Here is a 7500-nt window from a genome sequence, read left to right on the forward strand (position 1 = left end):
CACGAAATATCAATGGAAAGATAAAACAAACAAAGAAAAAATCTTGTCAATGAGATATAATCAATGTTTTCTTTTTAATTATTATTTTTCTTTTTTTCTTTACTTTTTTAGACTCTTTCCACTGAATCATTATGTATAGACGTTTATTGTGGGACTGTTGCCGCATGACACGACGTCGGCTTACCTCAGCTTCATGATTTTCGTAATAAAAGAAAACAGAGAAAAAGAAAAAAAAAATTGTTTCTCCTCCGCAATTCAATTTTGTAAATTCTCTCTCATTCCAAAGTGTTTACATCATGACGTAGTAAACCTAAATAAAGCGAAAATAGGTAAAAGAAATAATGGGAGAAAAACATGATCCATTCCTCCCTATGCGTTAATTATTTCTTGAGGAAGGTTGGTGAATTCCGCTTAAGTTAGAGGTTTAAGCCGACGGCAAGACACCGGCCCATGTAGTAGTTATTGTGATATGCTGTGTTTCGATTTTCACTCTGCTATATATGTCGTCAGGCTTTGCTACACATCTAAAAAAATGTTTGCTTTTTGCCCATTCTAACTCCCCTGTCTGTCTATGTAAAACAAAAAAAAAGAAAAAAAAAAATGCTGAAGAGACCCTTTCCTGCCCATATACGTTTATAGGTGTATTCGTCAAGAATCAAAGTCTTTTTCTCGGCTCTTGTACTCTATAGGTATTGTTCTCTAAAAACGTTTTTTGAATATTTTTACAAATACAATTATCATTTTTAATATAAATAGAAACATGTTATTGCATATATATATTAAGCAGATCTATACTCTGTGATTTTGGTTGTGTTTTTGTCAACATAATGCCATAGCAAGATCATGAATTCAGGCGAGTATTCCTTCATGCTCTTTGACGCTCTAACAGAAATCATTGGTGTATGTCTCCAAATCTTGCTTAAATCATACATTTTTGTGTTTAACCAAATGAATTTATACTCCCTTAAAATCCACGATAAATCACCTTGCTTGCTCTAAACTTTATAATTTAACCTTACCCTGTGTGTGATGTATCACATGATCTAAATAAAGTTGTTTTGTATAAAGCTTATCCTTTTTTTTAGTTTTCCTTTTTCCTTAAAATAAAGAAGTAGATACTCCTATCTCAAAAGAGAATCTAGTAGCTATTAAATATTTCCTATGAGATGCACTGAGGAATTTTGGTGTCTTATTGTAAATAGTCAATGTGTGGCTCGTTTTGCCTCATTTTCTAGCATACTTCTGCTTATAGCACTTAGTGCGGGACAAAAGACCAGATGGTTCGTTTATGTTCTTAACTATCCACTCTAGGACAAGAAGTAGATGTAGATCTAATAAATCCCTTGATTCATTGTTAATTAAATCCTTCTCCATTTCTTGCTATTCTACTCTAAGTATTTCCGATGCCTTTTGCATCAATTTCCATCCTTAAATGCTGAAATGAAGCAGCCTGTTTATATATGTATATGTGTATCAGAAATATCACTATAAACCATAGACACACTTAATGTTCTACGAATATTCAACCATATCAGGTAAGACAAGGGAAAAGATTTTTTAAATAAAAAGTTGTGTGTGTTTGTGTGTGTGTGTGTCTATGTGCGTATGTGTGTATGTGTGTGTGGCTGTGTGTGTGTGTGTGGGTAGTGTGTGGTGTGGGAATGTGTGGGTGTGTGTGTATATATATATATATTAACTATATTATATATATATAATAGATGATATATAAATATATATATATATATTATAGATATATATATATACACAAACACACACCACCACACACACACACACACACACACACACACACACACACACCCACACATATATATATATATATATATATATATATATATATATATATAAAAATATATATATATATATATAATATATATTATATATATGTATATATTATGTGTGGTGTGTGTGTGGTGTGTGTGTGTGTGTGTACGTGGGTGTATTTGAGGTGTGTGTTTGTTTGTGTGTATTCCACTATACATACATAATACATACATACGTAATACAAACAACACACATTTATATATATATTTATATATATATATATATTATATATACTAGATATAATATAATATATATAATACTATATATAGATATATATTTATGTGTGGCATATACAGGTGTGTGCAGTGTGGGTAATGATATACATACATAATATAGTCTGTGTGTGTGTGTGCTATATAATATATTATATATATATATATATATAATATAGATATATATATCTATATATATCGTAATATTATATCTGTGTGTGTGGTGTGTGTGTGTGTGTGTGTGTTTGGGTGTGTATGTAATGTGTGTGTGTGTGGGGGTGTGTATTATATGTATATATATAATATATATATATATATATATATATATATATATTATATAATATATTATATATATATATATATATAGCATTAATATACATATCTACATTAAAATGTATATATATAGATATAGATATATATATATAATATATTATAATATATATATATATATAGGTATGCTATAAGAGTCTGATAGAAGGGTATGCATATATTTTTTTTGTGTGTATTTTGTCTGTGGTGTGAACCCAAACCCCCAAAACTCCCCCCCACAACAGCCGAATATATAGATAATATATATATATATCATATATATATATTATATATATATATATATAAATAATATATTATATATATATATTTTATATATATATATACTATATTATCTATATTATATATATATATCTGTATATCATATAGATATATATATATATATATATATATATGTATATATATAATATTATATAGATATTATATAATAATAAAAATATACTATAGTATTATATATAATATTGATATTATATAATATCTCACACACACATACACATGCACCTCTCATTCTTTCTGTAAGCTATCTCCACCGTGACATCTGCAGTAGTGACTCTCATTCCAAAATTGGATTCTTCAGTCATTGACGGCAATATTCCGGCTTAGCAGGACAGAGTCAGTAATGCCAAAGTCGACCATCAACCGGATGGGGCTGGAAATACATATGATATAATATATATATATAATATATATATAGATAGAGATAGATTATAGATAAATAATATAGATATAATACCACACACACACAACACACACAACACACAACACACATACGCACGCACCTATGCACACACACAAACCACACAAAAACACACACACGCACACACACACACAACACACACACAACACACACAAACACACACACACCATATACACACACACACCACACACGCCACAACACATACACACACTCACACACACAAACACACACACACACACACCACACACACACACACACACACACACCAACACACCACACGCACACGCAAAGACACACACCACACGCGCACACCCACACACACACTTATATCAGCATATAACATTATACTCACTATACTACATACATTATACTATATATTATATAATATATATTAATATATAGATATAATATATAGATCTCTAATATATATATAATTCATATAGAGATATAGAGATGAGAAGAGAGAGAGAGGGATGAGGACGGATGGAGAGAGAGAGAGAGAGGGTAGTATATCATGTATATATAGGTATATCTATTAATATGACATAGATCTATATATATATATATATCATTATTATATCTATAATATATATATATATATACATAAATAAGCTATATATATATATATATATATAGATATCATATAATATATTATATATATATCTTATATATATATATATTATATACTACTAGATTATATATGTATAGATATAAGGCCGCGGGCGCCGAATAAGGATACCTAAAAAAAATGAATAAAAAATAATACATAAAAAAAAAAGGTAAACGGAAACCTCCTGGAAAGGAAACTGGGGAACCCTACCACTACTCACTCCAAGAGCATCACAACCATGAAAACTACAATTAAGTTATCATTTGTGCCACGGCGGCTCAGACATGAACCTACCGTTAAAAGAAGAAGGCTGTATATATATAGGTATACATATATATATAGATATATATATAATATATATATATATTATATATATATTAGATATATATATATAGATATATTATATATAATATATATATATATATATAGATATATATAGTATACATACATATATATATATATATATATATAATTATATATATATATAAAGGAGAGAGAGAGATTGAGAGAGAGAGAGAGAGATGAGAGAGAGATAGGAGAGACGAGAGAGAGAGAGAAAGAGAGAAGAAGAGAGAGAGCGATACTCAGTTATACTATATATATATAGATATATATATATATATAATATATATATATATAAAATATATATTCTTATTCCTCTTAAGACTTTTCCATCATATATGGGGTCGCCATTTGATCAAGTCTGGAGATATCTTTTATGGCCGGATGCCCTTCCTGACGCCAACCCTTTATTTACCCGGGCGTGGGACCGGCACTGGCTTGGGCTGGCTTGCCCGTCAGGGCTAGTCAACTCGGCTTTTCCTGTTCATCATGGGGTCGCCGGGTACGGATCGTGCGTTTTATCCACATCAGTATATTAGATGCAGTTGTATTAAGCGCCGGATGCCCTCCTGCGTCACCACAGAGTTGTCGTCGGCGGACCATAGCCTTGCCTGAGGAGCTACCCTACAAGGCGAGGAGATTGGAGTGAAGTTCCCTTATCTAGCCTTTGCTGAAGAGGCATACCTACGAGGCAAACGACGTGGTAGAGAATCAACCCAAGACTGTACGACGGCAATATGAGTTCGAGGGTTCGAGTCACGGCCGGCGCGTTGTTCCCTTTGGCAAGGACCTTCACCTCGATGTCCTACGTGCAGTGGGGGACCAACCAGCCCAATCGTGATGGTCCCAAGCCCGGCTAAATAGAGAGATGATACCTAAAAGTTGGACACCGGCACTCTCGGGATAGGAAATGGGGACCCTACCACGTACTCCACTCCAATAGCATCAAACACGAAAACTACCAATTAATTATCATGCTGTGACCACGGCGCTCAAACATGAGCTATCCCCCACTAAAAAGATAAAAATAAATAAATAAATAAATAAAATAAAATGTTATAAAAATATATAATATATATATATAGATAATATATATATATATTATAATATATATATACATCTATTATACATATATGGTAAATATATATATATATATATATAGATATATATATATATATATATATATATATATATTATAAAAGCATAATATATATATATATATAGGTGTGTGTGTGTTATATATATATATATATATATATATATATAATATACACACACACACACACACCATATCCTATTATATAGATATAGATATATATATATATATATATATAGATATATATTTTTTTTTTTTTTTTTTTTTTTTTTTTTTTTTTTTTTTTTTCTTTTTTTTTTTTTTTATTTTCATATACGGGGCCGCGGTGCCGAATGGTTAGAGAGTCGTCGACTCAAGACTGTCACGACGGTAATCTGCGTTTCGAGGGTTCGAGTCGCCGGCCGGCGCGTTGTTCTCTTGGGCAAGGAACTTCACCATCGATGCCATGCCTAGCCACTGGGTGCCAAGCCAGCCAAGCAGGCGGGTAAAAAAAGGGATGGTGACTCGATAAAAACACCGGGCGGAGGCAATGGCAAATCACGCTCTAAAATTGCCCAAAGAAATCATCGGAAGCCCATGACGTCAACGGGCCCGCGGTTCCGGCGAGTGTTTGGAGCATCGGACTACAAGACTGCACGACGGCAATATGAGTTCGAGGTTCGAGTCAACCGCCGGCGCGTTGTTCCTTGGGAAGGAACTTCACCTCGATGCATACCTAGCACTGGGTGGCCAAGCAGCCAAGTCAGTGCGGGTCACTAAGGCCCGGATAAAATAGAGAGAAATGATTACCTAAACAAAAAAAAAAAAAAGTAACCACGGCACTCTCGTGGAAAGGAACTGGGGACCCTACCAGGACCTCACTCCAAGCGCATCACAACATGAAAACTAACTTAAGTATCATGCTCGTGACCAAGGCGGCTCAGCATGAACCCTACGATATAAGAAGATATATATATATATAGATATAACTAGATATATAGATATATATATTATATTATAGACATAGGATATATAGATATATATTTTAGTTCTATTTATTTATTTATTCATTATTTAAATACATTTTATTTTATTTTATTTTTTCTTTTATTTTTGTTCCTGTCTTATACATATAGATATATATATTATATATGTATGTTTATAGTATAGGATAGAGAGATATAAATATATAATTATATATATATATATATTTATATATATATATTTTAGATTAATAATATATATATATATATATATATGTATATGTAGGTAATATATAGAGGTATATATATATATAGATAGATACTATCATTAATATACTATATATATAATCTACTATATATATACTATATATATATATATATATTAATATATATACTATATATATATAATAGATACATATGATTATTTATATTATATATATACATTTTATTTTATTTATTTTTTATGTTATTTTTTTTCCCTTCTTATACATATATATATATATATAGGTATGTATATATTAGTATATATAGATATATATATATATACTATAATATATATATATATATATATATATATATATATATATATATATTTATATATGTGATGGTTATGTGTGAGCGTGTTGTGTGTGTGGATATATATAACAAAAAACACACACACAAACCACACACACACACACACACACAACACACCACACACACACACACACACACACACAACACGTATTAATATAGTATAATAATATATATATATATAGACTATATATATATATATAATAGAGATATTATATATAGTGGTGTGTGTTTGCTTGTCGTGTGTATGGTGTGTGTGTTAGTGTGTGTGGTGTTGTAGTTAGCGTTGTGGTTACTGTGGTGTAGTTACTTATGTGTGTTATGTGTGTGTGTGGTGTGTGTGTGTGTGTGTGTGTGTGTGTGTGGTGTGTTCGTGTGTTGTGTAGTGTATATGTGTTGTGTGTGTATGTATGTGCATTTTAAAAAGTAATACATAATATATAATATATATATATATATATCATATATAATATACTATTATATATTATAGATATTATTATATATTATATATAGTATATATATATACACACACACAACACACACACACATGTAACACACCACACAGTAACACACACGATAACACACACCCCACACACACTAAACACACACCACACATAACACACAACAATTCACTATATATATAATATATATAATATATACTATATATATATATATATATATATATATATATATATATATATATATAGATATACATGGTGTGTGTGTGTGTGTGTGTGTGTGTGTGTGGGTGTGTGTGTTGTGGTGTGTGGTGTGTGTGTGTGTGTGTTGTGTGTGTTTGTATCGTGTTGGGGTGCGTTGCGTCTGGGTGTGTGTGTGTG

Source organism: Penaeus monodon, chromosome 4, assembly GCF_015228065.2.
Source record: "Penaeus monodon isolate SGIC_2016 chromosome 4, NSTDA_Pmon_1, whole genome shotgun sequence".
NCBI classification, from domain to species: domain Eukaryota; kingdom Metazoa; phylum Arthropoda; class Malacostraca; order Decapoda; family Penaeidae; genus Penaeus; species Penaeus monodon.